The sequence below is a fragment of the Ictalurus punctatus genome, unplaced genomic scaffold (genome assembly GCF_001660625.3).
Source record: "Ictalurus punctatus breed USDA103 unplaced genomic scaffold, Coco_2.0 Super-Scaffold_100, whole genome shotgun sequence".
In the NCBI taxonomy this organism is placed as follows: domain Eukaryota; kingdom Metazoa; phylum Chordata; class Actinopteri; order Siluriformes; family Ictaluridae; genus Ictalurus; species Ictalurus punctatus.
Window position 1 is genome coordinate 2945901 of NW_026521086.1, and position 23034 is coordinate 2968934.

At 40.0% G+C, this 23034-nt stretch overlaps 3 long non-coding RNA genes across 6 annotated transcripts; 2 read left to right on the top strand and 1 right to left on the bottom strand.

The window, feature by feature from the left end:
* The first annotated feature begins 1179 nt into the window (after positions 1–1179).
* LOC128629760 (uncharacterized) lies at positions 1180–9131 on the top strand. Of its 2 annotated transcripts, XR_008394145.1 has the most exons (6): positions 1181–3261; positions 5802–6300; positions 6442–7034; positions 7535–8496; positions 8594–8839; positions 8924–9130. It is a non-coding gene; the product is annotated as an uncharacterized LOC128629760 (long non-coding RNA). The 2 variants fall into 2 exon arrangements; XR_008394144.1 differs by having other exon boundaries at positions 1180–3261; positions 5802–7034; positions 8924–9131.
* LOC128629763 (uncharacterized) lies at positions 8683–23034 on the bottom strand. 3 transcript variants are annotated; one of them, XR_008394148.1, is made up of 7 exons: positions 22755–23034; positions 19896–19950; positions 19312–19370; positions 17458–17516; positions 12268–12309; positions 11560–11777; positions 8683–9456 (listed from the first exon to the last, which is right to left on the bottom strand). It is a non-coding gene; the product is annotated as an uncharacterized LOC128629763 (long non-coding RNA). The 3 variants fall into 3 exon arrangements; XR_008394150.1 differs by lacking the exon at positions 17458–17516 and having other exon boundaries at positions 22755–23031; XR_008394149.1 differs by lacking the exons at positions 17458–17516; positions 19312–19370 and having other exon boundaries at positions 22755–23021.
* Positions 14975–21242, top strand: LOC128629758 (uncharacterized). The gene is made up of 5 exons (XR_008394142.1): positions 14975–16005; positions 17067–17203; positions 17302–17393; positions 17471–17554; positions 19356–21242. It is a non-coding gene; the product is annotated as an uncharacterized LOC128629758 (long non-coding RNA).

Here is a 23034-nt window from a genome sequence, read left to right on the forward strand (position 1 = left end):
AGCACAGACGGGATATTAACATGTTAGATTAATGTACATCACAAATAGTCTTAGACTAAAGGATTTAGTTTTTCATTCACCAGAAGGATATTAAGAAAGGAATTCAGGAAGGGAGAAGAATGAATCTTTGTTGTATTTTGTTGTATTTTTGCAGACAACAGACTAGAACTCTTTGACAGATTAACTAAACATGAGAGTAGAAGACCCCTTTATGAGAGGGGGTATTCCAACGAATGATATTTGATTAGAGAAGTACATTACACGGAGATGAGAAAACTGAAGGGATGGGAGATTAAATCAAGTATTACAAGAAAAGCAGGGAATTAGCCATCACCTGTGGAAAGAGCCATTTTATTTCTTTATTTATTTATTTAGCCTTTATTTAACCCGAATAGCCTCTCTGAGATTACCTCAATAATTTTTAAATGATTTAATAGACCAATTTAATCTATTTAATCTATGCAGCAATATTTCATGATCCACTGTGTCAAGCCTTTGATAAAACAGTAAACAGGGAAGTGCAGTAATCACCTTTATCTAGAGATTACACAATATTGTAAAATAGTAAACTAATATATTTATCTTTCATATCAATTCTGTATTTTATTCTTCATATACACATTACAAAAAATAGTACAAATCTAATCAGCCCCTTTGATCAATGCCAAATATCTTAGTTCTGAAAATCTTTTCAGCTTGCTTTAGGTAGAGTTTCAATTTTCAGTCTCAGTCGGACCTGTACAGAGTGCACCTTCTCCTGAACTCTTGTCCCCGACAGCAGAGCCACTTATTGGCAACTAAATCAAAGACTAAAAGAAATATTTACAAAAGATTTATGAAGTTGCTTGGATATCAGTGAGCACTGATTTTGTTTCCAATTTTCAGTAAAATTGAGTACATTAATAAAAATAACCAAATACGCCAAGCATTTTCTGCAGAGGTGCTTACTGGAAATTTACCCCACGTACTGCCCACAAAAACTGGGCATGCAGCATGCAAAGTTCTGGTATCCGCTTCTCCACTCTTTAGTAGGTTGAATCAAATCCCTGCCGAACCCTGTAGAATAAGTGAAGTGAGAGCCATGTGCCTCATGATCTTATTCAAATGTAGAAATGATTACTAGGTTCACTAACACTTTTTGGTGGAAGTGCAACACCAACATCAGGAAACACAGCTTCAAAATCAAGTTCATCACTCATCTGAGACAGAACAGTCCATTTTTGAATGATATTGAGATAATGAGGAACAGTATGGGTGTAACGTAGAATACACTGAATGTCAGGCCTTACACGGTGGTGTAGTGACATTGGAGGCAGAGCAGAGAGACTGAGTGGTGAGGCCATGAGCTGTAATGGTATCTTCTGCAGAGCAGAGGGGTAGGGGATGTCCTCAGTGCAACCACGCAGCGGAGTAATGACTTCAGCTGAGTAAGGAAGCAGAGCAACCAAAGTGGAGCAGGGAGGGTGGGAGATGATTTTACCTAGGTTGTGAGCCCCCTCCTCAAAGAATTTCCTGAGGGGGCACCTGGCATTGAGCCATTTGAGTGGCTCTGACCCAACTTCCCTTCCCCAGTAGTTCCCACATCAGGCAATTTTTCTCCCCTCTACAAAGGTATGACAAAGAGTGGCCTCAAAGTCTGGGTTTAAGCATCCGGCCTCGCAAGTGCAGGCAATCCCAGTTAATCAGCCTGGAGTGTTCTGGGTAACTGAGTTCCCCCACACGGCAACTCTTGCGGTGCACTGCTGCTGTCCTCTGCTGACTGTGCGAGGTGTAGCACAGCCTCTTACAACTCACTTGTGCCTTAATACGTCTTAAAATGCTACAAGCAACATATGGAGAAATTAAGCATTTGTTTTAATCCTATGTGCCATGATATGGCAATGACAATTCCATGGATGCAGCATTCTCTTTTAGTGAAACACAACACAAGTTTTAATGCATTAAAAAGCCCTTTTTGTTGGAAAGAAACAGAATGGTAATGGGTAGCTGATTGGCCTACAGTGAGTGACACATCATGTGTAAGTGAGTTCTTAAAAGAGCCGGACACTGCCAGTACCAGCAGTGTGATCCTGACTCCAGGACAGGAGTCAAAATGGGAAAGGCACAGCTGCACAAAAGCATTCCAAATAGTGAGACCCCTTGCTCACAGAAACAGCACACAGGCCAGTATACTATTTCCCAAAGCACCAGCTCAGCCTAAAACGTCTCTTTACGTAAGTGCCTGATGAATGTGAAGGTGTCAGGGTTGGACTAAAGTCGGAACAAACTGAACCAGTGGACAGAGAGTATCACAGCGCGTACTCTCATTTAAAAAAAACAGACATGGAAAAGCATTAAGTATTAAGTACGTTGGTAGTTGGGCTATAATGCAGAAGAGTGACACGGCACTACACACAGCCAGCTGCTATTCCTGGGACAACACCACCGATGGACTCTGCATGGTCAGATGGGAGAACTATGCAATAATACATTTTATTTGTTGCCGCCTTTCATAACACTCAAGGATACCTTATAAGAAAGACAACATACAGATATAGCCGCAAGCGGTGATTATCGGGATCCAAGCACAAACTGCTTGTGTACAGTTATACGATTGACCATGTCTCTTTTCAAATATAATACAAGTCTTTAAGTGTCTCTACATGGAAGTGTTATTCTATGTACTATATTACAATATACAAATAATATTGTCTTCATTTTAGTTGGACAGCAATGCATTCAGTCATGTCTAGCAACTTAACAAATGTTTTCAGTATTTAGGATAAATAAAAATGAAGGTATTTTGAAGATCACAGATTTCTTTTGCAAACGGATTAGGCTTAGATGGTTTTAGACTTTATTGCACTAGACGGTAGAGTAGTGCGTAGTGTAAGTACATAGTGTAAGTGTACAGTACTTCATTAAGGACACTACTTTAATATTTACTCTCCGAAGTGTGTTTTCAGTACAGAAGTAATGTAATGAGTAAACGCACCGTGCAGACCAACTAATCGAAAATGAGATTCGTTTCCAACGATTTTCATAATCGATTATTATCGATTAGTTGTTGCAGCTCTAAATATAATATAACATTTGCAATCACTGTGATGGAGAAAATATGGAATGCAAAGTGCAATCTTCTTTATTGATCTATTTGTTTATATCCCTATTCCATTCATTTCTATGATTTAGTCATCTGGTGGGCGTGGTTGAGTGCGCAGGTGCGTCATTCAAACCGAGCGAGATGACCGTTGAGAATCAGCGCGAGACAGCTCCTTTCAGGTAAATTGAGGTACTTCTGTTGGTTGTATGAATAAAACACATCACGATTCTGATTAGCGTAGATTTACTACAGGTGCATTATTATTATTATTATTATTATTATTATTATTATTATTATTATTATTAATATTAGTAGTAGTAGTAGTAATTATTATTCCTCTAGTTCGCTCCTTCAGTGTAGCGTTTATACTTCTTACACGTTAAACAATCTCCATTATTGCGTTTTAAACATGGATATGACAGGATGGATCCCTCAGCTTGCCTTAAATTGACTCTTTATGACAATGGAAAACAATTCTCTTACAGTTCCTGTGAATAAAAGCTAAAGAGTCTCAAACTCCTATTTATGAGGCTCATCAGGGCTCATACAAGCTTTTAGTCATTTAAAGTAATATCACTTTACTCTTAACTGTTCTTTGTGAGTGGTTTTTAAGATTGTTTTCACTGTAAACTGTCCTGTGGTATCTGTCATTGGTCTCTTTTGTATTACTGGGTGTCTTGTTTACATCCAGAACTGTGTGTGTAAGTGTGCACTGTAGGATCGCTATTCAAGCAACAAATTCCTTGTATACTCCAGCATACTTGGCCAGTAAAACTTATTCTGATAACTCGGGTTTGGACCTGCATGAAGTTGCCACCCTCACCCAAAATGTCGGCAAAATTGTCTCAATCGTTTGTGCTCCGTTTTTGCCAAAAAAAAATTCGTTTGTGCTGCTTCGATTTTGAAGATATTTAAAAGAATATTCATAGGTCATTCTGAGGTCTCTCAGACTCCCCACATGCTCCTAATTCACCACAAATATTCTCAATCGTTTGTGCTGCTTTTGTTTTTAAAATATTAGACATTGACTTATATGCACAAATCTCCTTGGTGTGAGCACACTTTGAGTCGAAGTGCTGAAGACTTTTTCAAGACAATTCATATCATCATTTGTTCAATAAACAATTCTCTTTACTTCATTCACTGGTCTCTCATGATTGAACTTTTCATTTATTTACAAGGAGAATCATGTTACACTTCACTCCCACCACTAGGTGTCAGGGACACTTCTGTTCTCGATGCTCTAGTGGAAATTAGTGTTAGTATAGGGAAAGTCGATATAGTTACTAAATCAAAATTCTGGCCAGTGTAAGTACAATGTTTTAACACTGTCAGTTACAATAATATTAGTTAACTTCAATCATAATGGTAAAACATTCAAGAGAGCTAAGATTGTCAATGTTTATTGAACAGAAATCTCACTGCTAATACTAATATGTAGCTATGAAATGCTAATTACCGCTGCACATGGTACCCATATTAGTTTTTTTGAATACATTGTGCATCTAAGGGTCCACATTACCATATTGGTCCTAATGTAAGATATAATATCCTTATATATTATTACTAGATTATATTTTCCTTGTATTCTGGCAAATACAGTCATACATGAAAACAAGTTTTTACTGTACATGACATTTCTTGCATCAGGATTATTTCAGTGGGTAATTATGTTTTGCTTATGCCAGATGCCCAAGAAACCAGCAGTGGACAGGGATTCCATTTTCACAGTCCTCCCTTCATCAAAAGAGGCCATAATCCAAAATGTCAACATAGCTACTCCTAATCAGAGCATCTGGACAGAGCTTAGTGAGCAGCTAGAAAACAAGATCACTGCAAAGGCTCTATATACTTTTGTTAAATTGAACAGACAACATCTGGACTGCTTTAGGGTTTATTTATGAAAGTGATCATGAAACAAGTGGCAGTAGTGATGACACTCATTTTGAGCCAGGTCCCGTTCCCCAAGACCAAAAGATTGTGGACTTTTTATCTTGAAGTTTCATTTCAGAAATGGATTGAATTCATGCGTGTAACAGTTCATACAAAAACAAGTTCTCTAAAAAAAAAGGGAAAACACAATTCTGAAGTGTAGCATCTGGAAACGTGATAAATCATCACATTTGGGAAGAAGCGAAAAGCCCCTGCACATTTGTCTTTAAAAGAGCCCAGGTCTATCCATCAGCCACAGAGAAATTCATAGAAATCAGAGGCAACTGTGAGGAATGTCATGGCCACATTCACATAAAATGTGACGGAGAGCCTGAAATGAACAGCCCAATGGTGCTCAAGTGCTTAATTAAAAACTCTGACTCCCTGCACACTGGCTGTTCGAAGCCTGCGATGTCTGGTAACTTGCCTGTGCAGATAGTCAAAGAACTGTGTGAGGAAAGAATGGAACCCTGTTTATGACAACGTGGCAATTTTTCGGAGCACACTTGGTAGTGTGCGGAAACATCGGCACGTCCCTAATAGCAAGTGCACACAGCTGAAACATTCTGTACTATTTTAACATGTTATTTATTCCACCGTGGCAGTTGTTCAGAGCACATTTGTAAGCATGCGAAAGTATCAGAACGTCCTTAAATAGCAAGAGAACACAGCTGAAACATTGTAATTTTTAAGTATGTAATTTATTCCACCATAGTAGCTATTAAGGGCACATTTTTAAGCGTTTAAATGTCCCTAATAGGCAGAGCATGCCGTTTTTTTGCTGCAGGGTGGTTCCTACTAGGTCTGCTAATGGGACCGCCCTCCTGACTGGCTGCCTATAAAGTCACCCGCTCCAGCGGTGCTGAGCAGCGAGATGTCACGGAGAAGAGTGTGTCCAGTTTGTCGGCGTTTCTACACCAACATGCAGGCTCATCTCGCCCAGATTCATCAGCAGGGTCCAGAGGAACGCTGGCTTCACCTGGCGGCAGCGAGCGAGCGGGTGATATGCGGGTGCTCTGGACTGCCCGGTGTCTGCATGCGGCAGGAAAGGTTTCCGCCGGCTAGACTGCCACCTGTTCCACCTTCACCAGCTCGGCGGGGACACGGTCAGGAAGCTACTGCTCAGCGCCAAAATAAAGCTGCTCGACAACAACTGCAAGCTTTCGGTGAGGCGAAGAAATCTAAAAGTTGCAAATGTTCTGAACTGATCGAAAAGTAGCAAAACTCTCCGCAGAATTTGAGCGGCTGCAAGCGATAGTAGCCCGGAAAGAGTAGTGGCTCTGTGGGTGAGTACCTAAACTAGCTCTAGGCCTATTTTTATTGTGTGTGGGCGGCGGACTCCAGGTGGTCGCCCGGGGTGGACGTCCCAGGATGAAATTTGTTTTTCTTTCACTGATCCCCCCCCCCTTTTTTTTTCTCTTTTCCAGAGCCAATGTTAAGTGTACACGGCTTGGCTGACAAGTCTCAGATATGTCCCCAAAGCCGCGGCCAACGGCAAGCAGGAGAGGAGACACGTCGAGGGCTTCCTTCACTTTATGTGGGCCAACGCAGACAGTCCCCTGGCAGCTGCTGGCTCATTACCCAAAAACACTTAAAATTTAACATAGAAGCCAATACTCACATCAACCTCTGAACCCAGTTGGAGATAGAAAAAAAGACACCAGCCGTGAGTGAGAAGAAGCAAGGGTCCAGATTTATTGTTCCGTTCCACCACACGAGAAACACACCGATGAGAATTCTCAGAAGTGATCTGATACCCTGAGCTTAAGCTCCAGTATTTATACTGTAATTACACAGTAAATAACCCATATGTTTCAAGAAGACTATGATCTCAATACCAATAGGGTTAAAAAAGAGCTATTCAACTTACCATTAGCTCAAAAAACAGGGCTTTTCAACTTACAAATATAATCAAAACCAGTAGCTTGACTCAGCTACCCTTATAAATGGCTCCTCATGGTTTTCTCTTAAAATTAAGGCCTTCCTTGCGAGACAAGAATCTTCACCATCTGAATTATGAGTAAGTTACATTTTCCTGTATTTCTAGTTTATAATTTATTTTCATATTTGCTCTATATCTCTATTTTATATATAGTTATACTGCTTGAAAAACGATTTACTGTACTTCCTACTTCATAATATCATTATATTACCCTTCTACTGTCCTACATATCCTACTATTCTGTATTTTATAAAGAGTTTTCTATTATTATAAGATATTACCCTTATAATATCTTAATACTCCTTTTTATTATTCTTATAAAGTTATAATGTTATGTGTGTGTGTGTGTGTGTGTGTGTGTGTGTATGTGTGTGTATTATGTCTACATGCCCGCCCTTGACTGTACGAGAGTGTGTGTGTGTGTGTGTGTGTGTGTGTGTGTGTGTGTCAGCACTCCTCAGCTCTTATACTTCTGTTTGACTCTTCGACTAATAAACCATAGTGTAGTACTCTTAAAGATCTTTAAAGTGTAAATCCAATTTGTCAATATCCGCCAAATACCGCTTGTGTGTGTCTAGGTGCCCATCGTCATTCCTTCTTCTCCCCTTTACTGGATCTGGATCTGGACACTCATTATCAGCTTGCGCATCTAACTGCTGATATCATGGTGCTACTTAACTATCTTCGCAGCACCCCCTCTGGAAATGGAAATGCGGGGTCCCCCCCCCGATACAAAATCTGCCCCGTGAACGTGTGTATTGACGCCTCTACACAGCCAAAACCCCCCTCCAGCTTTCAGTCTGAGGAAGATGTCACCTTCTCTGACCTGGTCCCCGACCATTCTTCCCACTTCTCACCTGCCAGTCCGCCCCACTCTCAGTGGTCCTCTCACTTCACCTTTGCTGACTTTCCCATGTCCCCAGGATGCACACCATTTTCTTCCCCCCACCACTCTCCTCAAGATTACGCACCCACCAGTCCTGTGAATTATCAATAAAACTACATATTACTCATACTAAGTGTCCCTCATGTTTATTTCATGTCATTTTTATCCACAACACAGCCCACTTGAAGTACATCGACAATGTCTCGAGAGTCCTTGAATGGATGAAATCACTGTGCCAGCGGTACAAGGTCACTCCGGCCAAGTTATTTCTGACGCGTGTTTCCAAGTTCCTCCATTAACTCGATGAGTAACTGTCCAAGGGCCGAGTTGGCTCCACGAGGCTGTGGAGTCTCCAGAGACTGCTGCAGTGGGAGTGCAGACATCTGTCCGGTCGAGTCGTGCTCCACAGGCAAGGCGTGCGAGCGGAGAAGAGTGAGGGAGTACTTACAGCTCCTGCACGGCAAACTGTTGGACGCTGTCCCTGTTTCACTGGCTGATCTGAACTCGTCCAGCAGACCCGGACATGCTCAACCGTTGCATCGGGCTGCTGTGTGCTCACTTCTTTTCGGTCAGCGGACACAGGACCGGAGTCCTGCAGAACCTCACGACTGAGGAGTTTGAGAACCTCGAGAAGGCTGACTCTTTCTGATCAATGTAAGTAACTTCTGTGTATTTCACTTTTATTTCCAGGGGCTGCTGTGTTGTACATGGGGGTGTTTAATTTTTTTCATTCATTGTCCTTTTCTCCCAGGTGAAGCAGCACAAACCTGCCTCCGCTTTCGGATTCGCTAAGCTAGCCGTCACCAAGCTGGAGCTGAAGTGGCTGAAAGCTTTCTGCCACCTGAGGAAGCATATGCCGGGATATGAGACTTCTGTGGGGTGGCTTTTCTTTTCTGGCACACAGGCCAGGATTTCTGCGCATGTCAAGCTTGCCCTGCGGGCACTCGTGGGAAGAGACATCACTGTGTCGGACATCCGCACAGCTCTAGCAACCTACGTAAGCATGATTAAAATGTTTTTTAACAAATTCATTCCAATGTGTTAAACGTTAAAGTGATAGAGAAATGTCTCCTGTTCACAGTGCGAACGCAAAAGACGAACAACGCATGCTCGTGACCAAGACGATGTGCTACAGCAATTAGCTGAGTCGTGGAGCTGTCGGTCAGCGAGGCGCACTCCGCCCAGTCTGCGCTAGAGTCCGCTGCGGGCATAGGTGCTACATAGGCCGGTTGTTTTTGGCTAATGGCCCTGTGTGTGTGTGTGTGTGTGTGTGTGTGTGCAAATATTTCATTAAAATGTTTGAACTGAATTCCCCTTGTCAAAAGTACAGTAGCATCACTCATGGCGATACCACACAACCGAAATTTCCGAAAGTACATGGACTGAGCTCCGGGCGAAGTTCGCAGGCTTTGCCCAGGGAGAGAGCGTCAATTAGCTGAATTTTTTCCTCGTTGATTTCAATGGTTTATGCGTTCCTAGTCAGGGCAAGCTACTGTTTGTTGCACCTCTTCCATCCTCCTCCACGGTCTGAAGCCAGCTGCAGCCACCTTTTCATCACCGTCACAATCTCAGCACTTGTTGCCCTTGATGTTAACGGGTTCTTTCGGACAGCATCTAATGAACATGAGGCAAAACAGTTGACAACTTTTGCAATTCGAGACACGCTAAAAAGGCTATTTATACTTCTACGTCAGACCTTTGCGTTGCCTGATGTGCACCTCTAAAAAACTGTAATAACGTCTGTGTATGCAGACAACAGTTGTGATTGGTCCTTTGTGCAAACAGAGACCCTCCCCAGGATGATAAATATATCTGCAGTAATTTCATATTCACTGAGAATAAATGTAATGAAGCAGATTGCTTGTAGCTTATAATAAAAGTGCTGAGGCTTATTACACACTTATTCAAGTTACAGTTAAATAATGAATATGGGCTTAAAGTGCAGTCCCTCATCTTTAATTTAAATGTATTCACATCCACATTGGAGGAAGGGTTTAGGAATTACAGCTCTTTAATATGTAGCCCCCTCTTTTTCAAGGGACCAAAAGTAATTGGCCATTTTACTCAAAAGCTGTTTCATGGACAGGTGTGGGCTATTCCTTCGCTATTTCATCAGTTAAGCACAGGGTAGCTGCAGGTAACAGCACTTACATTTTTGGAAATTTCTTGACTATGATATTAAAAAGTATTAGATTTGAAGACCTGCACATCACTTCAGTCATGCTACACGATACATCAGCTATAATGGATTGTGTTCATGCATATACATCCATTCCTGGGTTTAAGTAAACTACAGCAGGGTAAACTTCTATAGAGGTAGATGGGAGACTGTTTGCATTACCATTTGCTCCAACAGTGAAAGAAAAAACCAGTATTTCCTTCCCATGACTTTCCAGGAAAGGAAAAAACTAGAAAGATAAGACTTTAAGGACCTGCAGACAGCCTGTAAGCAGGTAAAAGGTCTGGAGTTGATTCCAGGTGTGGCATTCACATTTGGAAGCTGTTGTTGTGAACGCACAGCATGCGGTCAAAGGAGCTCTCAATGCAAGTGAAACAGGCCATCCTTAGGCTGTAAAAAAAGATCCATCAGAGAGATAGCAGGAACATTAGGAGTGACCAAATCAACAGTTTGGTACAGTCTGAGAAAAAAAGAACACACTGGTGAGCTCTGCAGCAAAAAGGCCTGGATGTCCACAGAAAACAAAAGTGGTGGATGATCGTAGGATCCTTTCCATGGTAAAGAAAAACCCCTTCACAACACCAGCCAAGTGAAGAACACTCGCCAGGAGGCAGGCGTATCATTATCCAAGTCTCCCATGAAGAGACGACTTCACAAGAACAAATACACAAGTTCACCACAAGGTGCAAACCATTCATATGCCTCAAGAACAGAATGGCCAGATTAGATTTTGCCAAAAAAAAACATCTAAACAAGCCAGACCAAGCATTCTTTGGGCAGATGAAACTAAGATCAAACTGTACCAGAATGATTGGAACAGCTCGTGATCCAAAGCATACCTCATCATCTGTAAAACACGGTGGAGGGAGTGTGATGGAATGGGCATGCATGGCTTCCAATGGCACTGGGTCACTAGTAGTTATTGGTGATGTGACAGAAGATGCAATCAGATGAATTGTATGTGAATATATTGTCTGCTCAGATTCAGCCAAATTCAGTGAAGCTAATTGGACGGCGCTTCACTTTACACATGGACAGTGACCCAAAACATACTGCAAAAGCAACCCAGGAGTTTTTTAAAACAAAGAAGTGGAACATTCTGCAATTGACAAGTCAGTCACCTGATCTCAACCCGATCGAGCATGCATTTCACATGCTGAAGACAAAATTCAAGGCAGAAAGAACCACGAACATACAACACCTGAAGACAGCTGCAGTAAAGGCCTAGCAAAGCATCACAAAGGAGGAAACCCAGCATTTGGTGATGTCTGTGGGTTCCAGACTTCAAGCAGTCATTGCCTGCAAAGTATTCTTGACCTAAGTATTAAAAATGAACATTTTATTTATGATTATGTTCATCTGTCCAATTACATATGAGCCCCTTAAATAAGGGAACTGTGTATAAAAATGGTTGCAATTCCTAAACGTTTCATATGATATTTTTGTTCAACCCCTTGAATTAAAGCTGAAAGTTGCTGGCCTAAATTTAGCCAATTACCCAAAGACACTTAAAATTCAGCATAGAAGCAAATACTCACATTTGCTGTAGATTGCTGTAGATGCTGTAGGCAGATTCTGTATCGAAGAAGAGGGGGGAACCCCGGATCTCCATTCCTAGAGCGGGTGCTGCGAAGATAGTTAAGTAGCATCATGATATCAGCAGTGAGATGCACAAGCTGGTAATGAGTGTCCAGATCGAGATCCAGATCCAGGTCCAGTAACGGAGAGAGAAGGGACTGACGACGGGCACCGGCACCTAGACATACAGAAGCGGTATTAGTCAGATGTGGATAAATTGGAAAAACACTTTAAAGATCTTTAAGAGTAATACACTATGGGTTGTTAGTCAAAAAGTCGAAAGAAGTGTACGAGCTGAGGAGTGCTAAAACACACACACACACACACCCTCGTACAGTCAAGGGCGGGCAAGTAGACATAACACACACACACACACAATCTCTCACACACACATACTATTATAACTTTATAAGAATAATAAAAAGGAATATTAAGATATTATAAGGGTAATGTCTTATAATAATAACATATATATATATATATATATATATATATATATATATATATATATATATATATATATATATATATATATATATACTCTTTATAAAAATGATAAGAAGTAGGAAGTACAGTAAACTGTTTTTTCAAGCAGTATATATAATAAGAGATATAGAGTAAATCTGAAAATAAAATATAAACTAGATATACAGGAAAATATAACTTACTCATGATTCAGATGGTGAAGATTCTCGTCTCGCAAGGGAGGCCTAAATTTTAAGAGAACCATGAAGAGAGCCAGTTATAAGGGTGGCTGGGTCAAACTGCCCCCCCCTCGAGATAACAATAAGACCAAGGTCCCATTAGATTGTTTAGTCTCCTCCACTTTCTATTCTTTAGGTAAATCAAAACTGAAGATTCTGATGCCCTGGGTAACTGAAAACTCTGGTTTCTGATCCTCTGAGTAACTGGAAACTCTGGATTTTTATTTTCTGGGTTATTAGAAATGCCTGGGTTCTGATTTTATGTGTAAATTAAAACCCCTGGTTTCAATTCTATGTGTAAGTGAAATAGCCCTTTTCTGGAACATAAGAGTAAGGTAAATGAGCTCTTTTTTTAACCCTATTGGTAGTGAGATCATAGTCTTCTTGAAACATATGGGCTATTTAGTGTGTAAATACAGTATAAATACTGGAGCTTAAGCTCAGGGTAGGGGGATCACTTCTGAGAATTCTCATCGGTGTGGATCTCGTGTGGTGGAACGGAACAATAAATCTGGACCCTTGCTTCTTCTCACTCACGGCTGGTGTATTTTTTTCTATCTCCAACTGGGCTCTGAGGTAGATGTGAGTATTGGCTTCTAAGTTGAATTTTAAGTGTTTTGGGGTAATAGGCTAAATTTGAGCCAACAGCATCGAGGCAGCCAAGTTGTTTATCACTAGGACCCTGCTCCTATAGGACAGCTGTGATTGAATCCATCTCCATCTATTTAGATTTTCTAGAACCTTATTGGTCAATCCATCCCAGTTCTTCTGCATATATCGATCTGTGCCAAAGAAGATCCCAAGTATTCTCAGTCCCTCCATGAACACTCCTATGGGAGGTGAGGTATATTTTCCTCCTGCCATTGACCTAGAAGCAAGGCATCAGTTTTGTTCCAGTTTACACGTGCAGATGATGCGCTCTGAAAGACATCCAGGCCAGAAAACACGTGACTGATGTCATCCTCGGACCTGATTATCACCGTCAGATCATCAGCATATGCTGTGACATTGACTGTGGTCACATCAGATAAGTCAGGGCTTAACACTGAAAACCCTTGCAGATTTTCTCGCAGGTGTCTTAGCAGGGGCTCAATGGGGAGAGTGTACAGCAGACCGGACAGGCTACAGCCTTGTGGAACACCTCTGTGCACGGAAAAGTTCTTGTTAGTGTTCCGTTTATTTTCAGCATACTGTACACATCAGTGTACAGCAGCCTAATCCATGAGATGAAGCGTCCACCAATGCCCAAAGCTGTTAGGGTCTTAAAAAGATAACCATGATCCAATCTGTCAAAAGCCTTCTCTTGACCTAGTGACACTAGTCCCATCTCTACCTTATATAGCTCTGTGAGGTGCAACAGGTCTCGCACCAGAAAAAGGTTGCTGAAGATTGAGCGTTCTGGGATGCAGTATGACTGGTCATCATGTAGTATTGTGGCTAAAAATCTTTTAAGGCGGTTTGTTAATGCCTTTGAAAAGATTTTATAATCTGTCCCAAGGAGGGAGACAGGACGCCAGTTCTTTAAGCTACCAAGGTCTCCTTTTTTGGGTAACAGGGTAATTACAGCTCTCCTACAGCTAAGGGGTAAGACTTTTGTTTCCATACATCTGAGTATGACAAAGTGCAGGTCTGGGCCAATCAAGGACCAGAATGTTTTATAAAATTCGGAGGTCAATCCATCCAGCCCCGGTGACTTTCCGTTTGACAGTTGTTGAGCAGCTGTACTGAGCTCTTCTAAGGACAGTGATTTTTCAAGTTCGTTTCTCTCACCCTCGCTCAGCTGTGGTAGTCCATTCAGAAGTTCTTCAGTTGCTTCAGGATCACATGGTTGACTATTGTACAGTTCCTCATAAAAAGATAGCGCTTGTAGAATGATGTCATCTTTGTCGGTAGTTTCTTGTCCATTGGGTAGTTTCAAGTGGCTGATGGACTTCTTCTCTCTGTTTTTTTTCTCCAGTGCAAAGAAGAAAGATGTAGATGAGTCCATTTTAGTATATTGTGTAAACTTGGCCCGCACCATGGCACCTTGATCTCTCTCTTCATACAAGTTTTTCAGAAGAATTTTATATATATATATATATATATATATATATATATATATATATATATATATATATATATATATATATATATATATATATATATATATAGAGAGAGAGAGAGAGAGAGAGAGAGAGAGAGCTTCTAAATACTAAGGAAATTGAAAAAGAGCCCTGAAATGTTAATGGAAATCATGGAAGAACTTTGAGACTGAAAAGAGAGGAGAAGAGTCTCCTAAAACTGGGGAAAAGAAAACCCTCTCAATATTATGAAACTTGGGGAACAGCATCACAAAGATGAGTTGAGACGTGTCTTTCATCAAGTCTGGTGAAATTGAGAAAGATCCAAATTGAGAACGAGGAATTCAAAGAAGCGCATCATGATTAAGAATGTGCCTTTCAAGAGGAACATGAGGAAGAGCTGATCTAGCCTGGCAACGCTGAGAAAGAGTCTTTTAAGACCAAGGATGTTGAGGAGCCTCTCAAGCCTGAGGAAGGTACGGAAGAAGTTCTCAAAAATAAGGAAGTTGAGGGAGAGTTTCTCCAAAATAAAGAAGTTGAGGACGAGGTTCTCAAAAATAAAGAACTTGAGGAAGATTTTCTCAAAAATTAGGAAGTTTAGGAAGAGCCTTTCAAGCCTGAAGAAGTTTAGGAAGAGTCTCTCAAGACCAAAGTGTCATGATTCCCCCTTGAAGCAGCGTGCTCTAAGCGCGAATGCGTGAGCACCTGCTTTTCCGTTGTTGACCGTAGTGACATCTGGACACGTGTGTTTTGTTTGTTTCTGTCATGTCTCCTCCCTGTTCTGTCATTGGCTGGGATTTCACGTGGGTCTGTATTGCTCTCAGCTGCTAGCGGTTTAGACGCTGATCATGTCCACATATATACCGCGTGCCTTCCAGCACACAACGTGGAACATTATCGTAGAGTTAGTTTAGTTCGTATCGTATCGTATCGTATCGTAGTCGTAGTCATAGTCATAGTCATAGTCACGGTCCATGTTTAGAGTTAGTTCGCGCTGGATTATCCGCTCCCAGTTCCTCGTCATAGTTCGTTTCTCGTTTTGTTTATCGACCCTGTTTTCCGTGACCATGACCTAGATTCCAGCCTTGCCCCGTGTATGCCTGTTTTCCAATCGCCTGACCTCTTGCATGTTTGCGGATTACGTTTTGGATCACGTTTTGGATTTGTCTGCCTGTCTCTCTTTCAAATAAACAACTGTTCATCCTGCACTTGCATCCGTCCTATCTCCGCTCCGTCACGATACGTGACACAAAGAAGGTGAGGAAGAGTTTCTCAAGACTTAAGAAGTTGAACTGAAAGGAAGTGTCTCAGGTCTGAAGAAGTTGAAGGAGAGGTTTAAAAAATAAGGAACTGGATGAAGTGGTTCTCAAAACTGAGGAAGTTCAAGAAGAACCTTTCAAGCCTGGGGAAGAAAAGGAAGAGTCTCTCAAGACCAAGGAAGGTGAGGAAGATTGCTACAAAGCTGAAGAAGAGTCTCTCAAGTCTGAAGAAGTTGAGGAAGAGCGTCTTCTCTTCTCTCCACTTGGGCAGGAAAACCATCCATGAGCTGCAGTAAAATGTAGCCTTAGTGTTTGTCGATACAGTGGGGGTCATGATGTCTGAGTCCAGCAGCAAGAATTGACCATTTTACTCAACTGGCCAGGTTGGTACACCTGCTGAATAAGATGTTTGAAACCTATTTGACTTGTCGAATAGAGTGTTTTTCAGTACAGAATCTAACTAGAAAGATTACTGGTAGATCAGAGAGAATAGTCGGGAACATATAAAAGGATTTGAAAACATCTTTTCCTACATCTTTGTGGGATTATATAACCGACTTTAAGTCCGGCAGTAACACACAGGTCTTTTTACCAGAAGTGTACTTAACTCCAGAGGTAGCTCAAATAAAAAATGGAGACAATGTAAACATTTTGTTATCTTTTAAAGGCTTGCAAAGTCTACCGTTTTCCATGGGGAACAAACAAAATGCATATATTTCCTGTGTAAAGTCCTACTTTGTCGGACATCTAAGGGGGAGGAGGCATACAGAATGGAGGACTCATTTCTTGACCGGGAGATAATGAACCTTCATGGCAGTTATTGTATAAAAACCCTCTACCAAAAAGTTCTGTTGACTTACAGTGGCGGATTTTACGTTGTGCATTACCAACAAAAGTGCTTTTGTTTAAATGTAAATATGCACCGTCTCCACTGTGTACTTTGTGTGATGAACTCGATACTGTGCTTCATGTCTTTTGTGAATGTTGTAAATTATCTCCGCTCTTTAATCTATTGTATACAATGTTTCGTAGTTTGGGGATCATTTTCTCTAAAACAGGGTTTATTTATGGGGTAGATATTCTCGCTACAGGCAGGAAATCTGTACCTATTCGGATTTTTTGGTCGTCAAGCAAAATTAGCCATTTAGAAGGCTTACAAAATGGGATTGGAAGGGAAAGAAGTAAACATGGTTAAATTATCTAAGGCCTTGGTTGAGTCTAGGATTAGATTAAAGTACGAATTTTACCAAATGAATGGTGATCTTCCGATGTTTGAGAAGAAATGGTGTGTAAACAAAGGGGTAACTTATAAGAGGCGAGAATCTCTTTTTCAATTGGTAATGGTCGTTAAAACAATGTGTTCTGTATGTTAAGGTTTTTTAAATTGTAAAATAAATTATATTTTAAAAGTCAAAGTCTCTCTCTCTTCTCTCTCTCCCCATAGATGTGTCGTTATCTGTAGCATCCCTGCTGGTGCCTCTACAAATTACACCTGCAACATGAGGGGTCGTCATGTGAACATCATTCCCGATGTTATCCAGGCTCTCACGCTCTGTGAAGTGGAAGTCTATGGGGTTCCAGGTTACACTTTTGCATCCAGTTCACAATTTCATATACGTTTGAAGTCAAATTAAGTTTTACAACAGCTGCTAAATGTCAATACTGTTAATTTTTTTTAGTGCCTGTTACTAAGAGGGCATTTCTGAGATTGAAGTTTAACAGCAGTGAGGATCTTATGAACCCTACTGTGAGGGACAAAATTCTTCAAAAGGTTTGTGTTTATGACATGTATGGTAGATTCATACATACACAAATAAATAAATAAATAATAGTACTTTTTCATCATAGATGATATCTGCCAATGTCCAGCCTTCAGTGCGTCAGATCCGTTGGACTAAGGAACCAGAGGTGGAAAAAGAAACTTAAAAAACGGTAGGAAATATCACTACTACTACTGCAATAATAATAATAATACAACTACTTCTACTGCTAATAATAGTAATATAGCCATAAGAGGCAGTCTGTGGGGTCCAAACACTCCCTGCGTATAGCACCCCCAGTGGCCAGTTCTTGTCAAGATTCATAGAACAATAGAGACCATATGTGAACTTTCTTACACATCACATTTTGTGATGATAACTCAACGCTAGTTGTGTAACCTACCTGCTGAAAGCCGACTGGCAGAAGGCAGACTTTTTTTTTTAAAGTAATTCAGTTACAGATTAGCAGAAAGCGCACAGCAAATTCTGCTCAATTGGAATTTTGGTTCCTGAGAAACAGCTATTTGAACTTAACGCTGACCCTTATGAACATGAACAGCACGCCCCAGGTAGCCAATTTGAGTGAGATTGCATCAGATACTGTGGGGTCCTTCCCTGAACTTTATATTCAAGTTTTGTGGCAATAGCTTAATGGGAAACTTTTCAATTATCTGATAGGCCAATGACAGGCATGTTTTTTTTCAGTAATTAAGTCATTATGAGAATCTATTATAGATTAACACATACTGTATATCTACCATACCAAATTTCAGCTTGATCAGACATACAGTTCCTCATAAACAGCTATCTGATCTTAGCTCTGCTCCCTTTGTATGACCAAATTTGGCACATAGCAAAAAATGCTAAACTAACTTTTGCCAACTAGTGCTAGGATGTTTGGCCTAGCTTCAGAAATTTGGTGACAGTCCTCAATAATTAATTTTTGGTGTGATGCTCACTAATTATCAAAAACATGTTGACATTTGTAAACAGCAACATCTCACTTTCCTGGGTAATGGGAGGGAGTACTACAACCCCAATTCCAAAAAAGTTGGGATGTTATGAAAAATGTAAATAAAAACAGAATGCAATGATTTGCAATCTCATAAACCCATGTTATTCATGATAGAACATAAAAAACAAATCAAATGTGTAAACTGAGGAAATGTAGCATTTAAAGGAAAAAAAATAGGTAACTTTGAATTTATGGGCGCAACACGTCTCAAAATAATTTGGGCGGGGCAACAGAAGGCTGGAACAGTAAGTGTTACTAAAAAGAAACAGCTGGAGGAACATTGTGCTACTAATTATGTTAACTGGCAACAGGTCAGTAACATGATTGGGTATAAAAAGAGCATCTTGGAGAGGCAGAGTCTTTCAGAAGTAAAGATGGGCCTCTGTACACCAATCTGCGAAAAACTACAACTACAATTTGTGGAACAATTTCAGAATAATGCTCCTCAATGTAAAATTGTGAAGGCTATGACTATCTCATCTACAGCACATCATATCATGAAAAAATTCAGAATCTGGAGAAATCTGTGGCCCGAGTCTCTTTCCATAAATCTTAAATAAACACCTCCTTATAGATAGCTTCACCATATCAACGACTAAAAGTTTTTATTAAAGTAGTACAGCACAAATCTGTTTATTATTAGACTTTGATTATGTGGAATGTTTGCCAGAGAAGTCTCTGTGAATGATTTGCTATCATAGAAAGGATAACTTATTACAATGAGCACGTTAATATAAACCTGAGATATGAATTGCAGCCTTCAGACCTTCTGACCTATCAGATTCCAGAGTGCAACAGCAGTGTGATATAATTTGTATTAAATACACTAAAATCTCTCTTGATAGTTATATGAAATTTGCAGAACATCAGTTTACTGTTACTTATTTATTAATTCATTGATTTATTTCTTTTACCTGAGTGATATCACTGTCAAGAATTTTGTCATTCTGACTTACAGGTGGCAGAAATATATCTGAAACAACAAGAAAAAGATGAAGTGGAAGAAGAAGAAGAAGTGTTCAAAGAACAAAAAGAAAAAAAATCAAATGTGTGAGGTTTGTGTGTAGCACTTGAAAATACTAGCTAACTGATGTTATAGGTTTATTAATTAGAAGTACTAGAAGTTTTTTAGTTTATTTGTTTGGGAAATGTATCTATGAAAAATTACCACAGGGTTTGTACAAGGTGCTTGAATTTGGCATTTGGAAATATAAGTACTGGAAGACCTTAAATAGCCTTTTTTTATGTAACAGTGGTTAAAAAGTGCTTGAATGTTATTTATTTATTGACTTTTTATCAATCACTTTAAAGGGTTTATTTTCAAAAGAACACGAATACAACCCTTTCACTCAAAATATGACTCCCCGCTGCAGCCCCTCCTCCTCCTGCTGTTCACTCATTCATTTTAACAGGCTTCGGACCACTTCTCAGACCCCTTTAGCAACTTTTTTTTTTTTTAAAGCACCTAGCGACATATCTAGAGACTTTTCAGACAAACCTTAGCTACTTTCCGTAGAAGAGAATGGCCAGTACTGCCTGGTGAGTGCGAGGTCCTGCTTTCAGAAACAGAAAAAATATGTAAATGAGAACAGCTTTATTGGGAATTCGGCTGTATTAAAATTCAGCATGTGAGCACAGAGAGTAGGATGTATTATAAAGGGCTGACTCTAGGCAGAGTGAAAATACGATGCAATGGTGAAATTATGGTGAAAATGAAGCAATGACTGGGAAATACAAATTTAGTCCATCACGGCTGGGAAAAGGGGCTATATTAAAATGGTTGTTTAAAAAAATATATATATTTATTATTATTATTATTATTATTATTATTATTATTATTAATATTTTTTTGGAAATGAAGGATATGTTTGAATGACATCTCTTGTATAGTCCTTGAAAGAAAAAAAGTGCTCAAAGTCCTTGAAAGTCCTGGAATTTCATTATGAAGCATCTGTACAGTACATCTGTACTGTACCTGCTATATGTACTATGCGATTGATGTATTAAACATGCCTCTTGATTTCTGGGTTTAGCATAGTTATACCTCGGTTTGAGTTTAAAACAATTGCTAGATTTTCTGGTAGAATATTGCTAGTTAAGTTTCTCTCACAGATATTATTGAGTAGATAAAGTATATTCAGTAGCTTTTCTGGGATAGTGAGAATTTAGGTTAATATAGTAGAAAACAAAACACTCAGATTATCCTGGTTATAAGAACTGCTCATTCATCTGTACACCTTTACAGTTTTCACTGCAGATATATCATCAGCTTTATTGAACAAGACTCAGAATCCTTGACACCTCCCAGCCAATCAGTCATCACAGTCATGATGAATTTTTGTATGGTTGGAAGCATGTTTAAAACACAAAGTGCTGTGATCATGTAAGAATGAGGTTTTACTCACTGGCATAAATGTGTTCACTTTAAACTTTGTTCCTTCCCTTAAACACTTACCTGCTTGAGAATTTCCAATGTTTGTAGAATGATGATTCTCAGTACAGCACATTGCCAAGTATTAATGGGCTTTAAATTTATTTATTTGTGACAATTATGGGATTTTCTAATTTGTTTAATATGTGAACTTCTTATCACTCCACCGTAGAAACAAAACAAAAAAAACCCAAACCACTAAATGCTGGCTTCATCTTCTTTTAACTTGATTGTCAGTGCTCAACTCAAACCAACAGCAGTATTATTAATAATATCAGGAATGATTGTGTCTAAAATCAACCACTGATTATATCCCACTTGTTTGTTTCTAGATTGTATGATTTATTTAGCCAAATCTAAACTCACTTCTCCATTTGTGTAACTGGATACTCAGGATAATGAAATTTCACTCTCGTTTCCATCCATCCCCATTTTCTACATCTCCTATCATACAGGAACCTTGAGCCTATCCCAGAGATCATAGGGCACAGGACAGGGTACCAGTCCATTGCAAGGCACACTCACATATACATTCACACACCCATTCATACACTACAGACACTTTGGACATGCCAATCAGCCTACCATGCATGTCCCTGGACAGGGGGAGCAGCACAGGGAGAACACGCAAACTATGCACACACAGGGTTGTGGTGGGAATCAAACCCCCAACCCTGGAGGTGGGAGGCGAACGTGCTGAGAACTAAGCCACCGTGCGCCCCACTCTGGTCTCTTTAATTTAATAAAAATGTGACACACAGAATAGCACAATGTGTTATCAAATAAATAGTGGGTGACTGTTTTCTTTATAGTGTATATGCACTGTGAATGATTTCTTATTTAAACACATAAATGTAACTGACATGCTGCTTTATTAAATCATAGCAACTTGAGCACCTGCCTAGCCCTACTCTGAATATGAGGAACTTTCCTACACAAATATTGACGTAACTATTCACCCATTCTCACACCAATGGTAGCAGAGCTACCAAGCAAGGTGCTAACTTGACATCAGGAGCAACTTGGGGTTCAGTGTCTTGCCCAAGGACACTTCAAGTCATGTGGGCCAGGAATCAAACCGCCAACCCTACAATTAGACAACCTGCTCTACCACCTGAGCCACAGCCACCAACTAGATAACTAGATGTTTAAGTCAGCCTATCCCATTCCTTCATTTTTTTGTTACATATAGATGTCTCTTAAGTGTTTCCTACATGTACCTTTTTTAAATTGGCATGTCTACCAATATGTAAGCCAATGCATATGTTTTACACTACTAATACAAAATGTCCCAGTGAGGCCTTCCACACCCGTCAAAATATTGCCATCTCACTGTGACAGAAAAAAATATAACAATGATGCTTTAGAATTAGATAAATTAAGTTTCTGCAAAATATTAATTGAACTATTCATTTAGAACTCAAAAAGTACATTAATGGCTTTAGTAATGACCACTGTGTATCCCATGTAGCACACTAACCCTAATGTGTATGACCGCATGTACTATGTTGCAATAATAATAATGATGATGATGATGATGATGATTATTATTATTATTATTGTCAAATAATCACTTCACTGGACAGGAGTGTGATGTAACGACACAGGACAGTTAGCAGGAAGTAAGCGCAGGAGCGCCGTCTTTATTGATAAACAAACTAACAGAACACAAGAAACGCGGTCTATGCTGAACAGGACTAGCTGGATCAACCATGGAACTACAGTCTAGGCATTACTCGAAAACAGAACATGGAACTGAGACCGCTAGCATGCTACACGCATTCTAACACAGTGCTAAAGCTATACTCCTTAAACACTACTAACGTTACAAACTATAATACTGCGCGAAGTGCGCAGCCGCACGAGGGGTTTAAATAACCAACATAATTATCTAAAGCATAGACACCTCGAGAAATAAAGACTCACCCTCAAACATAAGCCAATACCTGGACAGGAAGTAAATCAAAACAAACGAGCCGCGCGTGTCCATCTGTCAGAGTCTCGTGCACGCGCGCTCTGCAGCAGTCTTTGTGCTTCGACGCCGCAGCGCCATCCACCGGCGGAAGCGTAACAGATGTAAAAACAGACTTAAAAACATTGAGTCATTTAATACAGGTCAACTGTTTTCTATTATACAAGCAGCGTGCGTGTGTTCTGTTTCATTTTCTTTTCAGGGATAAACATACTGGAGGATTTTTTGTTGATC